Raw genomic sequence first — 27,733 nt, 5'->3', positions numbered from 1 at the left:
CTGGGTGCCCAGCTGAGCCCTGGGCCTCGACCCCACAGCCATTCCCGGCTTTGGACAGAGGTGTCTCTGGGTTTCACTGCAGTTGTCAAAGGAGCTATCGGTGACTCTGGCCAGTTCGATTTCATTTCCCAGACCTGCATTTAAAACATCAAACCTCGCACTGGCCGGTTTGGCTCAGCGGTTAGAGCATCGGCCTGCGGTCCCGAGAGACCCGGGTTCGGTTCTGGCTAAGGGCACGTACCTCGGTTGCAGTTTGTCCCCGGCCCTGGTTGGTCGTGCGGGTGGCAGCCACTCGATGTGTCCCTTTCACGTCGATGTTTCTCTCTCTCTCTCTCTCTCTTCCTCTCTCTCCCTCCCACTCTACCTGAACAAAAAAAAAAAAAAGGAAAAAAAATAAAAAAAATAAAAAAAAACATCAAACCTCACCTGTGCCTTGGCAGTGGCCCTCGATGCTCGCTGGAAGTCGGGCCCGGCTGGCTGCACGCTGGTGAGCGAGTGGTTTCGGTTCGAATCCTTGAGCTGTCACTTACACCAGGGAGGCCAGCCCAACACCCCCCACCCCCACCCCGCTCCTGGGATGGAGACTGGATGTGCCACGGAGCCCGGGTGGGGGTGGGGACCTTCAGATCATCAGCGCTCAGGCAGTGTTTGGGGAGCACCTCTGTCAGGGAGCACCGCCACCCCACCCTGGGTGGTGGAGGGGCCCAGGGCTCTGCAGCTCTGGGGGGGAGTCCTTTCTACCCTCTGGGCCCAGTCAGTACTTCCCATGGGGAAGCTCTTCCTCTCCCTCCCCCCTCTTCCTCTCCAGCCCTCCTCCCTTCCTCTCCCCTCTCTCCCTTCCTCCCAGTCCTCACCGCCTCCTCCCATCCCTCCTCTTCCCTCCCCTCCCCCCTTCGCTTCCCTCCCACCTCTCCCTTCCCCTCCCCTCCCCCTCCCCTCCTTTCTCCTGCCCCTCCCCTCCCCTCCCCCTCCTCTCCTCCCCTCCTCCCCTCTGGAGACACCACTATGGCCACCCACACAATGAGGCCATTGTGCAGGCAGGCGGACGGCAGCCCAGGAACATGGCGGAGGCCTGATTTCCATGAATAATCAGACTCCCAGCCAGGGCCCTGCGGGCGGCAACCTGAGCCTGGGCGGCCTGCCGGGTGGTTTGCTCTGGGGCTTTGTCTGAAGATGAAGAGCCCCTGGCCTGGGGCCACGTTGCCTGGACAGTGGGGGCGGGGAGGCAGCGATGGAGCTGGCCAGATGCTAGGCCTGGGGGTGGCCGGGAGGGCCCTCGCCCGGGACCCGCAGGTGGGAAGCGTTGGCCGGGCCGGGACGCCCTCGTGTGCCCGCACCTGCTCGGCCGCAGCAGGGCCACAGTGCAGACTGTTCCAAGCCCGAGTCTCGTCCTTGTTTATGACCTGCCCGGCCTTGGGTGTGGCGCACACACCATTCAAGTGAACACTGCCTGGGACCCACCTCACTGCCCCTCCTGTCAGATGGGCTCCTCACACCTCCCCAGGGCTGTGGCGGGCTGCCGGGCTGCCGGGTGTGTGGCCCCAGCACACAGCAGGTGCTCGTGTGGATGCCTGAGGGGAGGTGACAGGTGTCCCGGGACGGGGCAGCTCCCAGGCCTTCCCTGAGGGCAGCATGTCTGAGCCTGTGGGGATGGCCCTGGACATCCACAGAGGGACATTGGAACCCAGAGCCCAGCCCTGCAGCTACCGTGCCACCTGCTGGCCGACTCCAGGCTGACCACATTCCCGGGCTCCTTGGGGACCGTCCCTCCGGGTGCCCCATCTTCCCAGCCGCCCGGGGAATGCCCGCTGGCCCCAGCGCTCACGGCCTCTGGGAGCTGGAGTCTGTCTCCCGGGCACACACTGCTCCTCTCCCGTGGACTCCGCGGTGACCGCGTGGAGGGAGCGCTCTCGGCGCGTAACAGCTAGCCTGGGAACACTGATGCAACATGGACCTTGGATGGTGACGTCGTCTCTCTGGGCCTCAGTTTCCCCACCTTTCAAATGGGAGTGAATGTCGTGGCCACTCGGGCTGTGGGGTGAATGAGTTGCTGTGTGCTAGGCCAGGGCCAGGCCCACGCCTCAGGTCAGCAGCACACAGCGCTGCTGGGCCCCTATGGGGTGAGGTGCCCCGTCCTGGTGTCCGAGGCGCCTCTGGATTCGCACGGGCAGATGACCGTCCGGCATTGCTCCACTGTCTTTGCCCCAAAGACTCAGCCCACCTCTCTCCTCCGGGGCTCTGGAGGGTCGTCCAGCCTACAGGACCCAGTTGGCTCCTCTGTGGGTCCACTCTGCGCTCAGAGGCTAGGGTTTTCCACACGTAGCCCCTTTCCTTCCTGGAGGGAGGGCCCGTCTGAGTCACTCCAGCAGCCCCAGAGTCCGTCGCGGGGTCCCACACGATGTCCAGTGTAGTTGGAGGAAGGACCCCAGAGTCAGGCGGGAAGGAGAAGCCAGGCAGCCCGCCCCTGTCCTGCCACAGCAGCGGTCCTCTCCCTGCATGAATGCCACCTTTGTGCCTGTCCCGCCGGCCCCGCCCGCTGCTCTGACCCGGGAGCGGACCCTGCCTCTGCTCCTGGCCTGGGCAAGCGCTGTCCTTGCTGAGTGGTGGGTGGGGCTCGTGCGTGTCCAGGGGCCACTTCCCTGGGGCTGTGTGTGTGTCTGAGGCCGATGGAGGGTTAGAATCCACCGTGCAAGGGAGGAGACAGCGCCGCTGCTGGGCAGGGGAGGGGGACATCCTCCGTGTGACTTCAAGAGCAAGGCCCAGACTCAGGCCCCGCCTCAGGGAGCTGTCGGCTACAGGGGGGCTTTTCTGGGGCAGGCGACCAGAGCCTTCCCGACAGGTCAGAGACGCAGACAGGGGTCAGCATTGCTGGCCAGGACTCAGTGGCGGTTTGGGAGCCGGGTTCCTGGCGGACAGCATGTTACTCAGGGTCACTGGCAGTCCCTGGGGTCGAAGGTCACTCTCACTCCCACGGTGGAGAGGGCTGGCCGGTCCGATCCCAGCTTTAGCGTCTCCCAGGCCATAGGCGTCTTGGGCAAGGAGGAAGGTGTGCTTGGGGGCCGTGTCTTTATTAACCGAAGCCTGAGCCAGGGCCAGAAGCAACGTCTGTGAGCTGGAGGGGCCTAGGCCCTGGCTGTCCCCACGTGGAGTGGACCCTCCCGTGCCACCCGGCGCCCGACGCAGAGGAACCGACGTGGCTTCTGCAGCCTGCCGCCCTTTGCACGGTGATTGTCCTCCTCCGGGCTGGGCCGTGGGAAGAGGGTGAAACGTGACCCTGCACTGCAGAGTTGTGCAGTTGCAGGATTAGTGGGGCATTCTCGGGAGGCCTCACAAAGGCACCCCCGTGGCCCCTGCCACCCCCTCGCGGGCGCCCAGCCCCCTGCTCAGCACAGAAACCCAAATGGTGGTGAATGCTGGGGAGCTGAGCAGACAGAGCTGCAGGACTCAGCAGTGTGGAGGGGCCCACTCCCAGCCGGTCTGCAGGGATGAATAGGGACGCTTTAAAAACACAGGGGGCCGAGGGTGGCCTGAGGCCAGGCGAGGTGGGGGCCAGCTGTGTGTCTGGTGGGTGGCAGGCTGCGCTGTAGGGAGAGATCGGAGTTGCCAGTCAGACGTGCCCGGCAAGGCAGCCCGGGATCCCAGTCGGCTGGCGGCTGCCTGTGCTCCGTTGGCACGTCCCCCAGACGGCCCTCCCTCCGCTCCGCGCTGCCTGGCTCCCTTGGTATGGGCTGCGCGGCTCCAAGCTGCGCGCCTCCTCTGACACCATCTGGCCGGAACAGCTGGAGAAAACTTGCCCCCTTGCTTTCCAAATGCGGCCAGAGCACCCACATGGCTGCCTGTGGGGCTCAGCCTGCAGGATTCTGGGAATTTCCTCCCGGTGGATCTGTCGTTTGTTTTTCTTAAAAGAAAGCGGGACAGCATGGATGTCCTGGCTCTGAAAGGCTGCGCTCACCCTACTCTCAGATCGTCTGAAAACAGGGACATGGAGGCTCCAGCCCCTACCCCCTGCACCCCATCCCCCTGCCAGCTGCACTCACTGACTTTCATTCTGGGGGCGCGGGGTGCCGGGAGGGTGCTACCCGCACCTTCCTCAGGGGCCGTGAGCGCTAAGGAGACGGATGCTAACACACCTTCGCGATGTGCCAACCGTGTGTGGATGGGCATGGTCATATCTCCAGGGCTTTCCGGAGCTGGTCGTCCTGCACCAGGGGACCGGGGCCGGGCGGGCTGACAGCTGGGGTGTGGTCCCAGGCGGTGCCTGGGAAGCACAGGACAGAGCACGTGGCAAAGCCCCAGGCTGGTCCCTGCTGCCTGCTGAGACTCAGGGCAGTCCACACCCCAGAAGCTGCCCTCTGGGGCCCCGGAGGAGAGTGTGTTTCTGGAAACCACCAAAATGAGGCGGAATGGGGTGTTTCTGTTCTTTTCCCATCAGCGGTGCTGACCTCCCAAATGGCTTTCCACTCGGCACCGTTTCTGGGTTGCATGCGCGCTGACTGGAAGGATGTGGTTAACACCTAGAACGCTTTTCCTGCCTGTTCCTTCTCGGGCAAATGCAGGACAGCACCTGGGCAGGGCTGTGGTCCTTCGCCCCCGCCTCCACCACCAGCGTCTCCCCTTCTGCAGTGGCCTCTGGGGCCCACCTGGGACACACCTGGGGCCGCAGAGCACAGGAAGTGGGCGGGCGGGCCAGCTGACGTCGCTGTCTGCACCTGCCGCCCGTCCTCCCCGGCTCTGCACTTAATTGCACGGCGTTTTGTTTCTGTCATTGTCTGTTGTCTCTGGCCTTGTGGCACAGCCCCGTTGCAGGCACCGCCTCATATCCAAACATTACTGGGCAGGCTTGCAGGGGCACCTCATGCCGAGGGGAGGCGTCGTGGTCCATGTCCTCAGAGTCTCCGGAGAAAAGACACAAAGCGACTATTGGCCACGTAGCAGCTTCCATCCCCCACAGAAAGCCAAGCTCGTCACCGGCCCGTGAGGGCCGCCCTGCACCTTCTCCTGCCTCAGCTCCCGTTGTGACCTGCTCCGGCCTCCTCGCCGAGCACCCTCCTGCCTCCGGGCCTTTGCACTGGCCGTCTGTCCACCCGAACACCCTCCTTGCAGCCAAGCGTCTGCCTGGCTCTCTGCCCACCTCCTGCCGGCACCGCACGGTCGGCCCTTCTCAGGGAGGCCGCCCCGACATCCCAGCATGCTCCGTGCCTCTGCTTGGTTCTGGTTGTCTCCATGACGTTCACCACAGGTGGATACAGCATGTGTGTTTACCTATTTGCTTGTTTACTGTCTGTCTCCCCAGTAAATGTAAGCTCGTTTTGTCCATTTCGTTCACTGTCCTATCCCCAGCTTCCAGAACAGTGTTTGGCACACAGCAGGCGGTCGATCAATATGTGTGTGTGCACATGTGTGTGTGTGTGCGTGCATGCCTGCATCCTTTTATAAACTGTACCGAGTGTATCGAGTAGTGTTCTGTGGTGTCAGTAAACATAAGACCATCATCTGATTAGCACTTCAAAGTGTCCTTAATCACGTGTTCATGGCTTAGGTTCGTGCGCCCCTCGCTGTGTGGGGGGCCCGGCCAGCCGGTTTCTCCCTCAGACCGCGTTCATGGTCAGTGTCCGCGGTGCACGGGCTGGCAGTCCAGGTCCCTCCTCCACGGGCGCAGAGCAGAGCTCAGACAGCCTAGTACAAAGCAAATTGACTTTGAATTTCCCAAACGAGAGCCCTCCGAGGGCCTTTTCGTAAAGGAGCGGGAGTGGGGTTGGAGCAAGTGAGTCCCCGAGGAACAGGCCAGACCCAAATCCACGCGGCTTCGCCAACTCCATGAAGTCCCAGGTGGCAACTTCTAAATGGTGTCGAGAGCTTGGGGTTCAAGGAGATATTAGCGGATCTACCCATTGGCGATGACATCTTTTCGACTCTTTCTTTTCTGCTTCCTCCTGTTCTTCCTGCCGTCACTTTCGTGGCTTCCTCGCTGCCATCCGCCCTTCCGGTCCTGAAGTTCCCATCAGGCGAGGGTCGCCGCCGCCCCTAGACCTCAGCTGGGGTCTAGAGGGTCTCACTGCCAGGTTTAATGAGATTTACAGTTTGTTTTAACGGTTTATTTACTTTTTAAAATCCTCATTCGAGGATACTTTTTCTTTTTTTTTTTTGGTACGTGCCCCTAGCAGGAACCGAACCCGGGACTCTCTGGTCCGCAGGCCAACGCTCCAACCGCTGAGCCAAACCGGCCAGGGCGAAGATACTTTTTCATTTTTATCTTTAGATGGAGTGCGAAGGAGAGAGAGGGGGAGAGAGGGAAACATTGATGTGAGAGGGACACATCGAGTGGCTGCCTCCTGCATGACCCCTACCAGGGCCGGGGACAAACTGCAACCAAGGTACGTGCCCTTAGCGGGAACCGAACCCACGACTCTTTGGTCCTTGGGCCAATGCTCTAACAGCAGAGCCAAACCAGCCAGGGCACATTTTATGTATTTTTAATTTAAAATTGTTTTCGAGTACATTTGACGTTATGTAGTTTCACGTATGCAGCACAGTGGCTAGACGTTTGTAGAACTTATAAAGGGGACCCTCCCAGTGAGTCCAGGACCGCCGGGCACCGCACATAGCTATTACAATATTATGGACTGTATTTCCCGTGCTGTGCTTTACATACTGTGACCACTCTGACTACCAGTCTGTACTTCTCAACCCCTTCACCTCGTTCACCCAGTCCCCCAGCCCCCCTCGCACCTGGCAACCATCAGTCTGTTCTCTGTATCTATGGGTCTGTCTCTGTTTTGTTTGTTCATTTATTTTGTTCATTAGATTCCACATATAAGTGAAATCATCTGGTACTTGTCTCTGTCTGGCTTATTTCACTCAGCATAGTAACCTCTAGGTCCCTCCACGTTGTCACAGATGGCAAGGTTTCTGTCTCTCGTATGGCTGATATTTCATTGCATACACGCACTGCCTCTATGTCGAATGAGGTTTTTGAAGGAAGTGTTCATTTTGGTGTTTAGGGTGGGTTCAGTACCCCCCAAACTCTGTTGGGATCTGAGGTGCTGAAGTCTGAATCTCTCTCAGTCCTTGAATGGGGCCAGCACATAGTAGGTGCTCAGTGATCACTGCTGAAGCAGGGACAGAGGGACACATTGTCTCAAACCGGCCAGAGGCTGGGAAGCAGGGATGGAGGGACACATTGTCTCAAACCGGCCAGAGGCTGGGAAGCAGGGATGGAGGGACACATTGTCTCAAACCGGCCAGAGGCTGGGAAGCATGGATGCAGGGACACATTGTCTCAAACGGGCCAGAGGCTGGGAAGCAGGGATGGAGGAACACATTGTCTCAAACCGGCCAGAGGCTGGGAAGCATGGATGGAGGGACACATTGTCTCAAACCGGCCAGAGGCTGGGAAGCATGGATGGAGGGACACATTGTCTCAAACCGGCCAGAGGCTGGGAAGCAGGGATGTAGGGACACATTGTCTCAAACCGGCCAGAGGCTGGGAAGCAGGGATGGAGGGACACATTGTCTCAAACCGGCCAGAGGCTGGGAAGCATGGATGGAGGGACACATTGTCTCAAACCGGCCAGAGGCTGGGAAGCAGGGATGAAGGGACACATTGTCTCAAACCAGCCAGAGCCCTGGGAAGCATGGATGCAGGGACACATTGTCTCAAACCGGCCAGAGGCTGGGAAGCAGGGATGGAGGGACACATTGTCTCAAACCAGCCCGAGCCCTGGGAAGGACCTCAGCAGGTCTCTGTCCAGCCGCCATAGCGCTTACTGTCCAGGGGGGGTGACAGTGACATTCATTGTGGGACCCAGCCTGAGAGTGTCCTGGAAAAGGAGGTCAGAGGCAGGAAGGGAAAGGGGGTCACCATGGCTGGGCCCCCAGTTAGCCAGGCTCTGGTCTTTTGTGAGTTCGTGGGACTCTCCGAGAACTCTAGGACGTGGATAAAATTGTTGGCCTCACTTTATGGATGGAAACTGGTGGCTGTGGTCAGTGCGCTGGGGGAGCTAACGTCCATACCCCCCTCTCTCCACCTTCCCTTCTTTCTTCCTTCACGCATGGATTCACAAACATCTGTGGAGCATCTCCTCCCGGCCTGTGGGTAGGGGAGTCGCTGGAGAAGGGGTGGGATGTAAGTGGGTAGGCCCTCCTTTCTCCCATTTCTCCCATTCACTGTGTGTTCGTGCTACAAACGTGTCTTGAGGCTGGGCTCGCCCTCCAGGACTGCATGAGCTGCGTGGAATTTGCGACCCACCAGGAGTGCGCAACAACTGGTCCCCTCTTAGCCTGGGTATGCAGGGGACAGGGAGTCCCCAGCCTGCAGCAAAGGACTCCCCCTGCCAAGTGAAGCATGGCCCATTGCTTCTGTTCTCTCTTCCCCTTAAGATGAAAGCCACAGACGGGCGGTCACGTCAGCTGTCCTGGGGTGGGGGTCCCCTCGACTGCCTGCCGTGGGAGAGCTCCTGGCGGGGGGTCACCCTGCTGCCGCATGGGAGTCGTCCTTCCTCGGTGAACTCGCTGGCCCGACTTGGTCCCATTTCGACCTTGATCTTTTCCTCAGCACATCCTTCTGATGGCGCACAGTCCTGCTAAGGGGGAAGCTTGGCCAGTTCTGGACATAGAGATGGGGCCAGGCCCTCACGCATCTGCTCCCCAGGCGCTCAGCTGCCGGAGCTCCTGCCAGCCGCTGCCTTCATCTGTCCCCTGCAGTGGCCCAGCCAGTGGTGACATAGCTGGGGAAACCGTGACGCACCCCAACCTCTCAGGGCCTTGGCTTAACGGAGGTTTCTTTCTTGCTGGTGCAAATGGCCCAGAGCAGGCGGCTTCTGTCAGTAGTCCAGGGCCCAGCCTCCCTCCATCTCCAGGTCCCGAGTCCTTCTCCATACTAGGTGGACAGTGGAGGGGAGGGGGGAGCAGGAGGGGAGGGGAGCGCCCACAGGCAGGCAGCCCCTCCATACCAGGTGGACAGTGGGGGAGGGGAGCAGGAGGGGAGGGACACCCCCGCAGGCAGGCAGCCCCTCCATACCAGGTGGACAGTGGGGGAGGGGAGCAGGAGGGGAGGGACACCCCCGCGGGCAGGCAGCCCCTCCATACCAGGTGGACAGTGGGGGAGGGGAGCAGGAGGGGAGGGACACACCCATGGGCAGGCAGCCCCTCCATACCAGGTGGACAGTGGGGGAGGGGAGCAGGAGGGGAGGGACACACCCGTGGGCAGGCAGCCCCTCCATACCAGGTGGACAGTGGAGGAGGGGAGCAGGAGGGGAGGGACATACCCACGGCAGGCAGCCCCTCCATACCAGGTGGACAGTGGGGGAGGGGAGCAGGAGGGGAGGACGCACCCGCGGGCAGGCAGCCCTGTGACAAACCTGCACCGGGGACACCCCTGTGGGTGCTCCTGCTGCCCCCGCTCCCTGGAGCCCTGACCAGCCTGCATTTCTGATTCAGGTCCTGCAAGGACTCGGGGCCCAGGGACCAGCAGGAGGTCCGACCGCTGGACAGTGATGCAGAGGGAGGGCGGGCTCTACGGGCTGATGGGTGGAGTTGTCTCCCCAGATTCCTGTGTTCAAACCCCCAGGCCCAGCGCCTCCGCATGTGACTGTGCTGGGAGACGGGGTCTTTAAAGCAGGAATCAGGGAAATGAGGTCGGATGGGTGGCCCTGATCCGATCTGACCGCTGTCCTTGTCAGAGGAGATGAGGACACAGACGCGCAGAGGGACGGCCGCGTGAGGACGCAGGGAGAGGTCCCCGTCTACAAGCCGGGGAGAGGGGCGTCAGAAGGAACCAGCCCCGCTCACACCTTGATCTGGGCCGCCCAGCCTCCTGGACCGAGAAGACAATGTTGCTTCGTCACGGGCCCGCAGGCCGACAGGAGGTGGCCCTGCGCTTGCAGGGATGGCCGGTGGCCTGGGACGAAGTTCGCAGGACGTGCCTGCCCCAGGCGTCCTCCAGAGGGTGCCCCGGGCGGCGGTGAGGGTGAGGACGTCCTTGTGGGGTGCAGAGATGGGTGGAGGGGGCTAGAGGCTGCAGTGTGACGAGCGTGAGGACCCGTCACCCTGTGTGCTCATGCCTGTCCCCTGTTGCAGGACAGCAGAGGGGCTGGCGCTGGCCTCTCACGGACACGTCAGTCCCCCCTGCTGGGTCGTTCTCCACTGACTGGGCTTTGCAGTGGGGAGGGGCTGGCCCCCGAGTCCCTGGCACCCTGCTCCAGCCCTGAAACTGTCACACCTCCCCAAGTGTTCACCACAGGCATTGTCAACCAGCAGGGGACGGCATGCTGGCCCGTGCCGTGGTGGGAGCTGCGGCTCAGGTGCTTTGGAGGTGGGGCCATGCTGTGTCCCCAGGGGCTGTGGGCCCTGTGGGTGACGGCAGAGCCAGGGAGGCTGGCTGCTGTTTGGGGGTGGAGGGGAGGGGGGCTTTTGAATGAGGCCACGGTTCTGGCTTCTGGACCTGCCATGGGGCTGGTTCCGCGGGGGAATGTGCTGGGAGCAGGGGAACGGGGGGGAGAGGACGAGGTGGCTTGGTCCTGTGGGGTGTAGGGAGCAGGGCCAGGCTGTGGCACTGCATCCTGTTCTGAGGGTGGCAGTCGGGGCAGGGGGTTCAGAGCGAGGGCTGTAGGCGCTGTTTGACCCTTTGAGGACCTGGCTCCCGGCCCACAGCGGGGGCTCTGGAGCTGCCTTCAGTTCTCACAGGAGCGTCCTGGGAAGGGGTCAGCGTGTCCTGTGCTGGTCTGGGCCAGTCGGGCTGTTTCTGCCTCCAGAGCTCTGTTCAGGGCCACTTGTGGGGTGCTCAGAGGTCCGGGGTGGCCTTGCCTCTGGAGGGGTGTGGGCACAGCAGCACACAAAAGTGACCGCTTGTCAGGTCAGTGGGCAGCAGGCAGGAGTGTGGAGGGACCCCTTAGAAGGGGTGGGGGCCGGGCTGGGGTGCTTCCCCAAGTCCAGCACCTACAGTTAGTTTCTGTCCAATCTGTCCTGCCAGGGCTGACCCCCCACATCCCGGTTGTGGTGCCGGGAGAGTGTGAAGGCCACTCTGTCCGGATCCTGGGTTCCCTGAGACAGTCCTGTTCCGGGGGGCCTGCTGTGTTGTGGGAAAGACTAGGGGCCTGACCGGAGACCCCCGGAAGGAGAGAGGCAGCCTACTGAATGCAAGGCCACGTGGGCCTGGCCTCCGTCCCCTCCCAGCCGCCCTCGCAGCAGACAAAGACAGCGCTGTGCCCAGAGGACGCTCACAGCCCGGATGGAATTCCGGAAGATTCCACGCATGACTCTCTTCTCTTCACTTCCGAATAGCTTGGAAGTTCTTTCCATAACTAATTCATCCAGAAAAGGAGAAAAACAGCCCCTCGATGTGCACAGCTTCCTGTGCATTATCAGACCAGTCCGCAGTGGGCCAGGGCCGCGCCTCACGTTGTAGACAGGAACTGGAGGCAGGGAGTGTGCGGGGCCACAGGGCTCGGAAGGCCTGCCTCCAGCGCTGGCTGTGCCCACTCCTTCCCTCCATGCTGAGCTGGGCATTGTCTGCCTTTTCCCGGGAGGGAGGCAGCTGAGGTGTGCTGACAGCTGTTCTGTAAACATGGGGGAGGGGAACAGAGCTTTCCTGGCTGCAGGGCAGTGTGTGGGTGTGGGTGCGTGTGCATGTGTGTGCTCGTGTGTTTATGTCTGTGTGCATGTGCGTGTGTGCACATGTGAGTGTGTGCATATGTGTGTGCGTATGTCTGCCTGTGTATGCATGTGCATGCATGCACATGTGGGTGCCCTGTGTGCACATGTGTGGGTGGGTGTGCATGCATGTGGGTGTGCATGTATGGTTTTGCATGTGTGCGCGCGCACAGAGCATCTCTGTGTGTGTACATGTAGGTCTGTGCATATGTGCACACACGTGCACGCGTCTGTGTGCATGTGTCTCTGCATGTGTGTCTATTCATGTGTGCGCATGCACACACATGCAAGTTTGTGTATGTACATGCGCACTGTGCACATGTTTGTGTACATGTGTGTTTTTGCATGTGTGCACACACGCATGTCTGCACACACGTGTCCATGTGTCTGCGTGCATGTGTGTTTATGCATGTGTGTGCATGCACATGCAGGTTTGTGTATGTGTGTGCACGGATGTGCATGTGTTTATGTGTGCGTGTGTATGCATGTGCAGGTTTGCATGCGTGTGTGTGTGTGTGTGTGTGTGTGTACTGGGGGATGGGCTTTTGTCTTTTTCTCACAAGCCATTGTGGCTTTCCTCCAGTCCTGTTCATGCAACTGGTGCAGTCAGGACATGTGGACTGTGCTCCAAGTCCGGATGTCAGGGAATCTCCGGCTGGCCCCGTCACTCACTCCCACTCAGGGGCCTCTGGTAGCAGACTTCCTTGTTGAAAACTCCTTACTGGGCTCAGAGCTCTCGGCCTAGGAGAGAGGCAAGTGCCTGGTTGGCCTCATGCTTGTGCCACCCCTGCTCCCCATCTCATTCTCCCCTGTGTCCCCTCCTGTGCCCCAGCGTCTCCTGGTGACCGAGCTCCTCTGACCCACATGCTGGGGTTCTGCATTTGGGTGGCACTTGCTCTCCTGTGCGCCAGGTTTCTAGAACAACGTCAGGCTGGCTTGTTACTGGAGCACTGGCACGTTGGTGACTGACTGAGCAGGTGATGCATTTGGTGCTGCGTTGTAGGCACACCGGCAACCTGGGGGGTGGGAGGCATCTCTGTTCCGAAAGGCCCCCCTGCGGCAGCCTGGGCTCCTTGCTCCCCCCCAGCATGTCTCTTCCTAGTGCCCTCCGGACCCACCCCCCCGCTCTTCCCTCGTCCTCTCCAGGCCGCTACAGAACAGTTTTCTCCCACATACCCGGGGTGTTGCACCTTCAACACCAAGGCCTCTTGCTGCCCCACCCCGGCTGCTCCCAAACTGGGGCTCTTGCTCACATGACAGTGTTCTCTCCTCTGCACACAAGGCTCATGGGGGGCCTCCCTCGCACGGAGCTTTTCCGGAGCCCCAGGTGGTTCCTCCCTCCCTCTGCCGCAGTCCCCCACCTGGGCCTGCGCGTGGATGGCGGGTGTCCAGGGCTAGTGCCCTGCCAGCCGGGAGACCCTTCACAGCGTGGATCAAGGTCGAGAGCACCTCGTGTGCTGTGGCGCGTGGCCACGGCCCCCTTGGACTGTGGGCTTCCTTTCTGTGGGTGAACGTGGAAGCACCCCAAGTGGCGAGGGCCTTGCCCCAGGTGGCCCGGCTGAGGGAGGCACTCGGTGATGACATTTAGGGCTCTGACTTCCGGGCTTGTTTCCTAGCAACGTGGGACTGGGATTCTGAGCACTTTCTGACTCTGTGCACCCGAGGACCATGGGGGGCTTCGACCTTCCTGGCAGCGGGGGGTTGGGTCTCTTCCTGGTGCAGTGCCCTGGCCAGAGGGCAGCCTGGACGTCACCCTGGAGCCGGGACAGCAGAGTCACGGGGCTCTTTTTCGGAAGCATTTGCAACAAGAGCCCGAGCTGAGCCTTCCAATGGGAGTGTGGCTGAGTCCGGCTGCTGGAGGCTTCGCAGGTGTTTCCCTCTTTTTCTTTTCTTTTCTTTTTTTTAAAATTGGTACATACCCCTAGCGGGCAGGTGACCCTGTTGCAGGGACCGCGTGAGACTGCTCCTGCATGCACGGGTCTGAGCCCTGGGAACGTGTCGCCCCGTGTGTGTCTCTTGGGCGGGTTCTGTAGGTGTCACAGCCTCCGGTCCAGGTCAGGGAGTCCGCAGACACGCCAGGGGACGCAGGCAGGCCCCCAGGGGCATGCCCATCAGGCCGCCTCCCTGGCCACACTGCCTGGCTTTCAAAGTGGAAATTATTAAATACATTTGCATGTCCCTATAGTACAACTCCCATCTACCTCACAAGTTGGCTTTTGCAAGATTTCATTCTAGAAACGGTTGGTGAGCCACTGGACTGGGGACCCTCCGACCTCGGGCTCTGATTCCAGACGCAGACACGCAAGTTCACCCCAGGTCGGGGGCCGGGCAGACACCAGCTGGGTGGTGGTGGGGGGCCGGCCCCCCAAGGCCTTGCCCTCCCATGCGAGTCCGCCCTGCCCTGGGCTGTGAAGATTCGAGGCTGTAGCGATGGGTCTTCGGCAGCAGCCTCAGCACATCCACACAGATGTGAGTGCATCTGCTCGGCGCGCAGGGCCGCCCCTGGGCGGTCCCAGGAAAATGGGCCGCGTGCAGGGCCGTGACACAGTGCTGGCCGCGGGCAGGCTCTCAGAGGTCCCAGTGAGGTCCCTCGATACGCGGCGGATCGCACACATTTAACGTGGACAGTGTGATAAACTCTGACACGTGGCCACTTGTGAAACCATCACCACAGACGAACGTACTCAACCCCCAGGGTTCCTTGCACCCCTGTCCAGCCCCTTGTCCCATCGCTCCCCCACGTGCTCCCCAGATGACCACCGTTCCTGCCCCCCCCAAGTCCGTGGGCCCTTCCTCAGCGTGTGCGCTCTCGTCTGCCCCTCTCCTCGGCACGGTGGTTTCACGGTCCGTCCGTGTCTCATGCGTGTCGATCAGGAGCTCGCTCCTCGTTGCCCACCGTTCAGATGGACACGGTTTGCCGATGCGTCTGCCGCCGATGGGCCTGGGCTCGTGGCTCGTGTGTGGCTGTTCGGAATCCAGCTGCTGCGGCTGGCCCGTCGTGTCTGTGAGGACAGGCGCCGTCACCGCTGTGGCACCGGCCTGGGAGTGGCTGCTGGACCCCGTGTCCGTGTTGGGAAGGGGGCCTGGACCCCGTGTCAGTGTTGGGAAGGGGGCCTGGACCCCGTGTCCATGTTGGGAAGGGGGCCGAGCCCTGGCCGGTTTGGCTCAGCGGTCAGAGCGGCGACCTGTGGACCAACGAGTCCCGGGTTCGATTTCAGCCAAGGAATCCAGCCAGTACCTCGGCTGTGGTTTGTCCCTGGCCCTGGTTGGGTCGTGTGGGAGGCAGCCAGTCCAGGTGGCTCTGTCACATTGATGTTTCTCTCTCTCCCTCCTTCCCACTCGATCTGATGATAAATAAAAAAGTATCCTCGGGTGAGGAATTAACAGAAAAGAAAGAGCCGCAGAACTGGACCCTTTAACATTTCCAGCAGCGAGGAAAGCGAATGAGCCCCTGGCCAGCACCGGACCCGCTGCTGTCCAACTCTGCCGCCCAGCAGGGGCGGGGCCCCCGGTAGGTTTGCCTCCTGACACCACATAAGGCCCCGTGAGGGCCCCTGAGGCCCTGTGATGCCCCATGTGGCCCTGTGACGCCCGGTGAGATCCCGTGACACCCCATGAGGCCTCGTGACGCCCTGTGAGGTCCCGTGACACCCCGTGATGCCCCATGAGGCCCCGTGATGCCCCGTGAGGTCCTGTGACACCTCATGATGCCCATGAGGCCCCATGATGCCCGGTGAGGTCCCGTGACACCCCGTGATGCCCCATGAGGCCCCGTGATGCCCCGTGAGGTCCTGTGACACCTCATGATGCCCCATGATGCCCCATGAGGCCCCGTGATGCCCGGTGAGGTCCCGTGACACCTTGTGATGCCCCATGAGGCCCCATGATGCCCGGTGAGGTCCCGTGACACCCCGTGATGCCCCATGAGGCCCCGTGACACCCCGTGATGCCCCGTGAGGTCCCGTGACACCTTGTGATGCCCCATGAGGCCCCGTGAGGCCTCGTGATGCCCCGTGATGCCCCGTGACACCTCGTGATGCCCCGTGACACCCCATGAGGCCCCGTGTCACCTCGTGACACCCCGTGAGGCCCCGTGAGGCCCTGTGATGCCCCGTGACACCTCGTGATACCCCGTGACACCTCGTGACACCCCGTGAGGCCCCGTGAGGCCCTGTGATGCCCCGTGACACCCCGTGAGGCCCGTGTCACCTCGTGAGGCCCCGTGAGGCCCCGTGACGCCGTGACGCCCGCGCCCGTGTCTCTCCCTGTGCCCCGTGCTGTCCCCATCTCACCTTCTTCGGGAAGCGCCTGCTGGGCACCTCGGCCCCCTTGGAAGCCGCAGCTTGTGTGGCTTGTGCTTTGCGAGTCCTGCACACGTGCAGGGCGCACGTCCTTCGTCGCAGACGGCTGAAAGGACTGCCTCCCCGTCGCGTGCGTTCTGGTCAGTGTCTTTGAAGAGCTGGTGTGTTTAATGTTTGATGAAACGCGGTTGGTCCCTTCTCTCTCTCACGCGTGTGCCTGTGGTGACGTAGCCAAGGAGTCTTGTTCTCAGCGTGGGCTCTGACCAGTACTCAGGTGGACACTGGAGAAGTTCCCACTCCGACCTATTGACTTGGGCCCCTTTGACCCCGGCGTGCCCTGCGGGTCCCCCAGGGTGGGGAAGGATGGCCCTCCTGCTCCCGCCCTGTCTCTCGGCCCCTTCTGTTCTCTGTCTTGTCTCCCCCCGCCCCCCTCGGGTGTTAGCAAGAGCCAGGCCTCCTTCTGCGGGCTCCCGGTCCCCAGCGTGGGCCACCTGCGCGGAGCTTGTCCTCCAGCTGTGCTGTGAAAGGTGTTGGTGGGGCCTGGTGCCCCAGACAGGGTCCCCACCTGTCCCCTCAGGGTGCCCATTATCCCTTTGCCACAGAGAGGGTCTTCCGTTTCCACACGGCACCGGCCTTCAGTGCTTCACAGGAAGAATGACTGGAACTGTGCCCCGTGTGACCAGCTCCGCATCCCCCCACAAACCCCTGGGCCCCTTTGCGAGACTCCGGAAGCTTCCCGTCTGCAGGGCTGCAGAGGGTCGACCAGCGGCCACGCTCTCCCCCACGCCGCCTCCCACGCGGCCTCCCAGAGCGGGCCAGCCGTGGGGTGCAGCTCCCCGTCCACAGAGACGGCTGTGAGCAGCTGCCTTCCCGCCAGATGTCCCGGGAAGTTCCGATGCGCAGGGACGCCAGGGCCCGGATGCCGCGCCCCACTTGATTGCACTGACCCCCTGGCGGGGGCCTCCCGACCTCCGGGCTCCGGGAGGGAGCGGACGGGGAGTCTTCACGGGGAGCCCGACAGGCGTGAGGGCGGTGAGCTCGCCGGCCGTCGGACGCCTCTGTGAGTGACGTGTGGCTCCAGACTGGACCAGGGCGGCGTCTGCCGGGTTTGCTGGAAGCACAGTAACAGTGTCTGCTCAGGGGGCCAAGTGTGCACTTTGGGGTCATCCTGACCTGGCAAACAGTGTCCCCCCAAACCCACCCGAACCTGTGAAGGTGCCTTATTTCGAAGTGGGGCCTTCGCAGGTGGACTTGGTTAAGAGGAGCCGTGCCGGAGCAGGGTGGGCCCCCGGGCCACGGTCTGCGTGGACGCTCCTACCCTGCTCGCGGGCGCGAGGAGGTCACGGAGCGCCTGCGGGGTGCGGGCCCTGGGAACAGGGCGGCAGCAGAGACAGCCCTTCCCCCTCCTTCCCGGCGGGGAGGAGCCAGGAGACTGCAGCGCACAGGGTGCAGTTCACGGAAAGAACGCGAATGTTCAGAAGAGTCTGTGGGGCCACAAAAGACCTGGAATAGCCACAGCAGTCTCGAGAAAGAAGGACGAAGTTGGAGGAATCATGCTACCTGATGTCAGACTGTACTCCAAGGTCATGGTCATCAAAACAGCATGAGACTGGCATTAAAACAGACAGATCAATGGAACAACGTAGGCAGCCCGGAAACCCTCCCACACCTCGTGCTCAGTTACGATTTGACACAGGAGGCGAGAATGGACAATGGGGTAGAGATCGTCTGTTCAGTGAATGGTGCCGGGAAAATTGGACAGATAGGTGCAAAAGAAAGACACTAGACCACCTTCATACACGGGAATAAACTCAGTGTGGATTAAGGACTTAACTGTTAGACTCGAACCCATAACATCCTAGAAGAAAACGTAGGAGGTGAAATCCCGGACACCTCTCATAACAGTGCTTTTCCCGATGTATCTCCTCGGACAGGGGCACCGCCCACAGCAGACTGAAAAGTGTTCGCAAGGCAAAGGAAACCATCAACAAAGTGAAAAGACAGCCCACTGAAACGGGGTAACACATTCACCAAGGATACATCTGATAAGGGATTGATATCCAAAATTTATAATGAACGTATAAAACTCAGCACCAAAAAAAAAAAAAAGAAATATTCCAATTTAAAAATGGGTAAAGGACCTGAATAGATACTTCTCTAAAGAGGACATCCAGATGGCCAGTAGACATACGGAAAGGTTCTCAACATCACTAATCATCAGAGGGATGCAAATGAAAACCACAGTGAGATGTCACCTCACACCTGTCAGAATGGCCGCCATCGATAAATAAACAGCGAGTGCTGGCGAGGTCGAGGAGGAAAGGGAGCCCTCATGTACCACTGGTGGGAATGCAGACTGGGGCAGCCACTGTGGAAAACAGCATGGAGTTTCCTCAAAAAATTAAACATGGAACTGCCCTATGACCCAGCGATTCCACTTCTGGGGATTTATCCGAAGAAACTCAAAACACTAATTCAAAAGAATATTGCACCCCTATGTTCACAGCAGCGTTATTTACAATAGCCAAGATGTGGAAACAGCCCGGGTGCCCATCAGCAGCCGAGCGGATAAAGAAGTCGGGGTACATCTGCACAATGGAACACTACACAGCTGTAAAAATAGAAGTGATCTTACTTGGCAAAGCATGGGTGGACCTGGAGAGCATTATGCTAAGTGAAATTAATTCTTCCTGTGAAGGACTGAGGCCGGGAAAGACAAATACCATATGATTTCACTTACATGTGGAGTCTAACGAGTAAAAGAAATTGGCAAACAAAATAGAAACAGACTCAAGGATGGAGAACAGACTGACAGCTGTCAGGGGAGGGGGGTTGGGGAGCTGGGTGAAAAAGGTGAAGGGATTTAGCAAAAAAAAAACAAACGACTTACAGACACAGCCAACAGTGTGGTGATTACCAGATGGAAGAAGGCAGTGGGAGGTAGAGGAGGGTAAAGGGGGGGAGATGATGATGAACGGAGACTAGACTTGGGGTGCCCTGTGCCCTGGGGAAGCTGTTTCCAGGTCAACAGCTTGTTCATGCAACTAACATCTCATACCTACTCCGTGCTGCTGCAGAGCTGGGGGCGGGGACGGGAGGGCTTTTGGGTACAGTGTGGGTGGGGCTGGAGCAGCGGGGGCGGGACCCAGCTGGGTTGGGGACGGGCCTCTAAACAGATGTGGTGGTAAATGCGCAGTTGGGGTTGGCAGGGCGGGTGGGCAGGAGAGGGATTCTGGGGTGGCGGTGGCCGCGGGCAGCCGCCAGCTGGTGTCCCTGTGTCTGTGCCGTGCCTCTGTGAGGCCCGGGCATTGTTCAGCACTTCCCCCCGCTTGGTTTTAGCCCCCGTGAGCTTGGGGTGCCTCTTGGGGTTCGTCTCCCCAGCTCACTGTAGGGATTGTGACTTCTTCACCCGTTTTCCAGGGCCAAGGATTAGGACCTCGGGTTCCCGAGGTTTCCCTCTGTCTTGAGCCAGCTGGGAGGTAGTGAGACGTGGACCTTCCGAGTCCTTTCCAGGTTCCCAGGGGCGCTGTTCCGAAGGCGAGCCCCCTGCCCACCCCTCCATGGTGCAGGTGATAAACAGGCCTGCAGAAACTGGGGAACCCAGTGGAGGCCCCAGAGCCAGTGATTCAATGCTGAGCTAGTGCCCAGGTGTGTGACGAGAACTAGGGTGAGGGGAAGGGCCTCGACACCTGGTTTGTTGTTTATTGTTGACATTGTTTCCGATAATGTTCCCCATCCTCCCCCCAGGCCCCGCCCTCTCCTCCCTCTGGCTCTCATTTCTTGTCTGTGCCCATGGGCGATGCACGTGTGTTCTTTGGCTAATCCCTTCACCTTCTCTCATCTGTCTGCCCCTCCCCTCCCCTCTGACAGCTGTCAGTCGACACCTGGCTTTGAGGAGCCCTCTGGCCTTAGGACAGTGCTTCTGGCCACCTGTAGATGACACAGGTGTAAATTCCTGCATCCTTGACTCAGCTGGTCTCAGACACCTCTGGGTGGAGGGGGTCCCTGGGAGAGAGGCTCTCTGGCACACCTGGTGTGTGTGCACCTGTCTGCCAGCCCAGAACAAGCTGACTCGCTGCTGGCAGCAGCCCCAGGGAGCCCAGCCCTCCAGGCCGGGGGCCATGATTTCCAGGCTGCACGCAGCCCGCAGGTCTGGGCTAATTAACGTGGTGCGGCCAGCGAGCGTGACTGGCCAATCCGGTGGCTTCTCTGCTGTCTCCATCCTCACGTCTGCGATGTTGCAGGGCCTTGGGCTTCAGTTACTTGCAATTTTTGTGTCTGTCCACAGCTCAGAAGCCCAGTTTGGCACAGATGCCCAGTGAATCTAACTGCTGGGGGACCCGCCTTGTGTTCAGAAGCAGGGGGGCGGGAGGGGGGGGCAGACACCGCTCGGCCCGGGCACAGCTGTCACTCGGTCAGAGAAACCCTGCCCTCAAGGAGCTGACATTATGGGGGCAGGTGGTCACCAGATAAGCACAGTAAATTTATACAGTTGTGTGTTGCTTAGCAACGGGGATCTGTTCTGAGAAATGCGTCGTTAGGTGATTTCGTCATCTTGTGAACTTCACAGAATGGCTCACACAAATCTACATGCTACAGCCTGCGGCCCCCGGGCTGTACGGGCCGCCTGCAGGGCCCCCGGGCTGTACGGCCGCCTGCAGGGCCCCCCCGGGCTGTACGGGCCGCCTGCAGGGCCCCCGGGCTGTACGGGCAGCCTGCAGGGCCCCCGGGCTGTACGGGCAGGCTACTGTTCCCGGGCTACTAGCCTGCAGTGTGACTGTACCGAGTACAGTAGATGACTGTAACAACAGTACTCGGACATCTAAACCTATTTAAGCACAGAACACGTGCAGTAAACATGAGCTCTGAAGACAGTGATGTGCCCTGCAGGGCAGGTCATGACTGGAGCTCGCAGGACTGGACGTTACTCTGGGTGCGTTGAGTGGTGACCGAAGTGGAGGCCCGGGGGCATCCCGGACACCCCTGTGGACTTTGTAATCACCGTCCCCAAAGCCTCCCGCGGCTCCCCTCCCACAGGGTCAGGACTGGACATGAAGGTCAGTGCAGCTCCGTGAGCAGGGCTGGGGCTGGGCTGATGGAAGTGTCGGGGAGACGCTGGCTGCTCCCCGCCCACAGGGTCAGGACTGGACATGAAGGGCAGTGCAGCTCCATGAGCAGGGCTCGGGCTGGGCTGATGGAAGTGTCGGGGGACGCTGGCTGGGTGAGGGTGAACCGCTGAGACGGGGACTGGGTGGAGGAGGGGGGAGGAGAGCTGGCCTGAGGGCCAGTGGGAACCAGAGATCAGGATGCAGACAGAGCGGCAGGGGTGTCGTCATGCACGTGGTCTTGGCACTGCAGTTGGAGCGACGATCAGACTAGGAAAGGCTGTGGCAGGCATGAACAGAAGAGGGCGGCTCTCGGGAGGGTGAGGAGCTGGGACTCTGCTGTGACTTCAGAAACTGGCTTCTGTTTCCGTGGACTTGCCCGGCGCCCAGGGCTGTCTTGCCCCTGATGTGCCAGCTCCCCACTGCGCCGTGGGCTTCTCCAGCTCTGCAGCGTCCCAGGCCTTGTGCCCCGTGGGCTCGCTCACGGATGTCGCTGAATGACGAACACGTAGAAGAAGCCGGACATGCAGGGAGAGGGCAGGGTGCCCGGTGGGGCAGAGACAGCCCGCGGGGCTCGTCCGGGGCTCCGAAGTCGCAGCCCCTCGCCCCCTGGTCCGCGCCCTCATTGAAGCACACACGTGGCGAAGAGATTGTTTACTTGGGGGAACTTGTGCTTCGGGTTCAGGTGGGGGAGGACCTGGTTTACTTTAAAGTGAGGTGTTGAGCCCTGGCCAGCTAGGCTCAGTGGTTAGAGCATTGGCCCGCGGTCCAGAGAGTCCCGGGTTCGGTTCCCCCTAAGGGCACGTACCTCGGTTGCAGTTTGTCCCCAGCCCTGGTTGGGTCCTGCGGGAGGCAGCCACTTAATGTGTTCCTCTCACATCTATGTTTCTCTCTCTCTCTCCCTCCCACTCTATCTGAACAAAAATGGAAAAAGAAAAATGTCCTCGGGTGAGGATAAAAAAATAAACAAAGTGAGGTCTTGCGAGGAAGGGCTGGGTTCCAGAGCCCTGGCGGGAGGCGGAGGGCTGCGGGGCACTGCCCAGTGGGCCCCGTCAGCCCGCAGCGCCGGGTGCCAGCCTCCCACCCTGCTCCTCACTGGAAACCAAGGCCTCAGGGCATTTGCAACCGGCCTCCTTCTGGTTCCCAAGCTGCAGGCGCTGTGCGTTGAGGCGTACAGGGAAAGCTTTGAGACTTTCTTATAGCACAGTTATCACTTAGCAGTGACATTGCGTATTATTTGCATATTCACAACTGCCTACGTCCACAAATGGCTTTAGGTGGCTTACTGAAAATATGGATTTATTTATATTTAACTAAACAACAAATAGTTGAGGGAATTAGTATGAAGGGCGCATAATGATAGGAAATGAGCAAAACTAAATGTAAGACGAGCATCCTAGCAGCCACAGCAAAAAGGGAAACTGGATTGGTTGCAACAGTCCTGGTGCCCACGACAAAGCAAGCTGCTGTCCAGCAGAAGCGTGGCTTTTCTTGGACATGGGGAGCAAGTCAAAGGGACTGAGCTGTCGATGACCTAACAGGAGTCTCCCCAGATCTTCCCAGACACCCTGATTCTATACTCTGCCTTCCTCACCTGCCTCTGGGTCCATAGTGAACCAGCTCTCTCACCGTCAAGGACCCCCTCGTGGGCCTCCTGAGGGGGCTTAGTGTAAAATCACTGAGAATGACGGCTGGCCTAAGGGGCTAAGAGGGGGTCCCTGACGGTGAGAGAGCTGGTTCACTGTGGACCGAGGCAGGTGAGGAAGGCAGAGTATAGAATCAGGGTGTCTGGGGAGATCTGGGGAGACTCCTGTTAGATCGTTGAGAGCTCAGTTCCTTCAGTCGCAGAGGCCCCCTGCTGGGGGCCAGGGGAGCCATACTCATTCCTCACGTCAGGCCCTTGCTGCTTTCCGTGACTTCTCCCCGAGTCCCCCCATCCGAGAAATGGGAGCTGAGCCCCCTTCTGCCAGGATGGGCAGCAGGACCCTGTGGGACGGTTCTCGAAGCTCGAGGACCCTAGAAGGTGTCATTCAGCTTCAGTTGTTGTTTGAGGGCTGCACTCTTGACCTAGGACTGAACCCCGAATCCTGAGGGAGGGGACAGTGACTGACATGTGCTGAGGGCGCACACTGGCCTTGTGGGCTCTCCTGTTTTGTGGACAGGTGCGCCAGCTCAGGGCGGGGGGTGCCCAGCATGGGGCAGGGCTGGGAGCCAAACCCCCTTTCCAGGAGGCCAGGCGGCCTCGGCAGAGCCCCCGGCGAGACGTGGGTTTTGTCCCAGGTGTCTCCCAGCCGTGCGTAACTTCGATGCCAGCCTGTCACACTGCTAGGGTGGGGCTGGGCTGCAGGGCCTCGGGGCGGGTGAGCAGGACCCAGAAGCATCCCCCAGTTGGTGCTCAGACGGGGCTGGTGGGGGGGCAGGGAGGGGCTACCCCCCAGCATCACCACCCCGCTACCTTGAGAGGATGTCAGTTGGAGCTGCAGGGCCAGCCCTTGACAAGCAGGGTCTTGATTCCCCGCCCGCCCCCCGCCCCGCCTCCCTCGGCAACTGTAAAGACAGTGGAGAAGACAGGAGGGAGCCCATCCCTCTGGGCCCCTGGCCTGGGTACCGGTGCACCAGGCAGGTGACTGGCTGGTTGCCAGGAGCTTGCCCCTCCCCCCAACTCAGCTCGTCTTGAGTTTCATTTGCTTTCAAAGGCGACCTCAAAGTGAGGGTGTAGGTGGGGACACCAGGGTTAAAGGGACACAGACCTTGTCACATGTGAATGGCAGGTGTGAGAGCTGTTGTCTGAGACGATGCTCCTGTCACTTCTCCAGGCCCAGGCCTGTCCCCTTCTGGTGGCAGTGTGGTGAGGTGGCTGAGCCCGGGCACTGCTCGTTTGTCTCTGCTGAGCTGCCCGCCCTGGGAGGTGCAGAGAGGACAGCTGGGCTCCCACCCTCCGGAGCAGTGGGCGGGCGGGGCCACAGGTGTGTGTCAGGGCCTGGGCCTGTGGGCACTGCCCTGGGACCCTGGGTGGGCAGGTCTTAGCTCCCCTGATGGAGGAGGAGGCACCTGTGGTCGGGGACCTGGGGGAGGGCCTTTCCGCCTCGGCCCCTCCCTTGGAAGATGGGAGTGGGGGCTGGGCATGAGAGGGCGTGGCTCACGTGGCTCACGTGGGTCATGTGGCTACGGTGTGGCTCCAGCACCTATTGGCCAGGTGGAACCCTTCACTTCTGCCAGCTTCAGTGTCTCCATTTGTGAAAGAAGACTTGTGGCTGTTGTGAGGCTTAAACTAGACAGCGTGGGCACAAATCCTGCTCGGGCACCTCGCCGCAGGGAATGGATGAGTGAAGGAGCGAATGAGCGAAAGCAGCGGAAGGCACAGCTGAAGCAAGTAGTGGGTTATCTGTACCCAGGGAAGGGGAGACTCAGGGCGTCCTGTCGGCCTCCCACATCTGCAGAGGGGCCCACAGAACAATGATCTTACACTTTCAGCTGTATGGATGTGGACCAGGCTTTCCTGCACAGGGAGTGAGCTCACCGTCCCTGGGAGGGTGCAAACATCTCCGGAAGGCCACTTGGCAGGGCTTTCTCAAGCACATGTCTTCTCAGATGGAAATCACGTGAATGCCAAGATTCCTTCCAGCCTCATCTCGCCTGCCGCTTCCCGGCTCCTCAGACACACGCAGGTGGTGCGGCCTTGCCACCCAGCCTCGTTCTGTGAGCATCTGTTGAGCACCTACTGGGTGCCAGATGCTGCCTCGGGCTCACTGCTGGGCGGCAGGTGAGAGTGGGCGGCCGGGGAGTGAGCAGGGAGTCCTTCTCAGAGGAGGCGTTTCGATAGCCACGTGGATTCCGTGGGATGGGCGTGGGGAAGGGCATTCGGAGCAGCGGGACCAGCGTTTGCAGGGCTCAGAGGCAGGCGAGGAGGGGCTGGGTCTGAGCTTCTGGAGCCGGCTTTGGCCGGGTCACAGGGTGACTAGTGGGAAGTCAGGGCCAGGTTCCCGGGGCCACCCCTTCCCGTCAGCCCGAAACGCCACAGCTGCCTGAGCAGACGCACAGACCCACTTCGGGGCAGGTCTCTTTTCTCAGGCAAACCTGTCTCTGGAGCTGAAGGGCAGGGAGTCTGTCCAGGTCAGGTTCAAGCTGCTGTCAATCATTTGCAGAGCAGAGGCCCTGCTGCCCTGCGGGGTGCAGGCGAGGGCTGCCCGGCCCAGCCCGTGTCCCCTGGTTCTCCCAGGCACAGCTGTGCGGGTGCGTGTGAATGTGCGTCCACTGTGCCCGAGGGGAGGGGTCAGTAACCCGCGCAGACCCCACGCCGGGCCTGGGCTCCTGGACCTGCTCAGCTGGGATTTATAGCTTCCGAGCCGGTGCCCACAGCCCCTGCCCCTGTGCCCCAGCCTTCTGGTCAGCACTGCTTCCTCCTCAGGGCATGAGACACAAGGACTTTTGTGTCCTTTGCCAGACCCAAGGACTGGCCCCCAGTCCAGAGTCCCCGCGTGCTTGGTGGCGGGCACTGGGCTGCCCTGGTGGGTGTTTCTGCCCCAGACACACAGTCACGGTTCTCAGCACGTGGACGTGACCGTGGCTGCTCGGAGCAGAAAACGGAGGGCGGCACCTTCGGGGCTCTGTCCAGCCGCCCCCCTTGGGTTTTACAAAGAAAGAAACCGAGGCAGCTGGAGGTGGAGGCGAGGCCCCTGGGTGGGCTCCGGGGGCCCTCTGTAATCCAGCAAACCCTAGAGGAGGAGTTACTCTCCCCATTCCACAGGGCAGGAAACAGTCCATGGCCCCTTGGCTGTGGGGACCCCCTCAGTCCACCGTCCCCCGCCTGACTGCCTCGTTCATTTCCCCACCAGGAACTCCTAGAGTCTCCCAGCTGGCTATGGGGCCAGGAACCCAAGTGATGACAGACTGATGTCCTGGCCACTCTCTTGTCACCCTCCCAGCCCGGGACAGGAGGGAGGCTGAAGTGCTGCCCCTTGTCCTGGCCAGAGGCCAGCCGAGCTTCCGCGGTCCAGCGTGGTGGGCAGGAAGCGCCGGGCTGCGGAGGTGGGAGGTCAGGGCAGCCCCGGGGCAGGGAGGGGCTGGCGGGGGGCCAGGACACCCTCGTGAAGGGCCCCATTCATGAGCAGGCTGCCCCAGACTGCCTGCTGTCTCCTGGATCCTGTGGCTGAGGGGCTTCTGGTCCCATCCTGCTCACAGCTGCTTGGCCAGTGTTTCCGGGGCTGCCACCTTGACATGGAGCCAGCAGTCCCCTGTGCTGCTCTGGTTCAGGCCCCTGACAGCTGGGAGCCCAAGAAGCCAGATACTGCACACACTTCCTGTGGCTGCGGGTCCGATGCCCACCTGGGGGCCTAAGACGGCAGAGCCCATTCTCCCCATTCTGGATGCCACAGCCTGGGATACAAGTGCCCGCAGATCCAGGTGTCTGTGGAGCCAGGTGTGGTGGAGCCAGGTGTGGGTGGAGCCAGTGCCTATTGAGCCAGGTGTCCGGGGAGCCAGGTGTCCGAGGAGCCAGGTGCCTGAGGAGCCAGGTGCCCGGGGAGCCAGGTGCCCAGGGAGCCAGGTGTCTGGGGAGCCAGGTGCCCTGGGAGCCAGGTGCCGGGAGAGCCAGGTGCTGGTCGAGCCAGGTGTCTGTGGAGCCAGGTGCCCGGGGAGCCAGGTGCCCGGGGAGCCAGGTGCCCAGGGAGCCAGGTGCTGGTCGAGCCAGGTGCCCTGGGAGCCAGGTGCTGGTCGAGCCAGGTGTCTGTGGAGCCAGGTGTCTGTGGAGCCAGGTGCCCGGGAGCCAGGTGTCTGTGGAGCCAGGTGCCAGGAGTCTGCATGCCCCTCTGAAGCCCTAGGAGAGAATCCTCCAGCCCCTTCCTGCTCCTGCCGTCCCTGCCATGTGGCCACCTTGTCTTGCGGCTGCATCATGGCCAGTGCACCTGTGTCCTGATCCCCTTCCCCGTCTGCTATGAGACACCAGCACTGGGTTCCGAGCCCACCCTAACCTAGTACGGTCACACCTTCACTTGACCATGTCTTCCGAGACCCCATTTCCAAGCAAGGCCGAGTTCTGAGGTCCGGGTTGGTGTGAACCCTGGAGGACTCTAGCCAGTCCCCTCAGGTCTCACCGTCGTCGTCTGCGTCCCGGGCCAGCACAGCTCCCCGCTCCTCCTGCCGGAGCCTCCTGACCAGTGTCCGCCTCCTGCACATCTACTCTCGGGGTGAACCCTTCCTCGGCCAGGCCTCTTCTCCCCCAGGAGCAAGGGCTCCCCTGTGTGAACCCTGACCCTCACTCTGGCCAGCTCTGGGTTGCTGTCCACACTCTGCCTTGTCAGAGGTGTTCCAGGGTTTCTCTTGTTCCCCGTGGACCACAGCCTCCTGAGGTTGGGGACTCCACCTGACAGCCTCAGTCACTCCCTGTCTCCCCGCCTCAGAGGTGGAGCATCTACTCTGCCAGGCAGCACACCAAGCTTTCAACATGTCTTCATCCTCGGGTCCTCATGGCCCCCGGGAGGCCGGGGGACCATCCCACTCTGCAGACAGAGAAACTGAGGTCTCGGAGGTGAAGTCACCTGCCCAGTGGGGTGGAGGCTGGCTGAGTGGATGCTTGGGTCCGTTCAGGTCCACTCAGCGAGTGAGCCTCACGGGCTGCCCCAGGACAGCCGAGCCGAGACCCGCATTCGTTCCGAAGTCGTTTCTCGAGCCCTTCTCTGT

General features: G+C 61.0%; 1 protein-coding gene across 1 annotated transcript in view; it reads left to right on the top strand.

Moving 5' to 3' along the window:
- SORCS2 (sortilin related VPS10 domain containing receptor 2) overlaps positions 1-27,733 on the top strand; it is a 343,880-nt gene that overhangs the window by 74,949 nt on the left and 241,198 nt on the right. The window lies entirely within an intron of this gene.

This window comes from Molossus molossus, unplaced genomic scaffold (assembly GCF_014108415.1).
Source record: "Molossus molossus isolate mMolMol1 unplaced genomic scaffold, mMolMol1.p scaffold_m16_p_1, whole genome shotgun sequence".
In the NCBI taxonomy this organism is placed as follows: Eukaryota; Metazoa; Chordata; class Mammalia; order Chiroptera; family Molossidae; genus Molossus; species Molossus molossus.
Note: the sequence above shows the minus strand (reverse complement) of the source record. Positions and strands in the feature narration are given on the sequence as shown.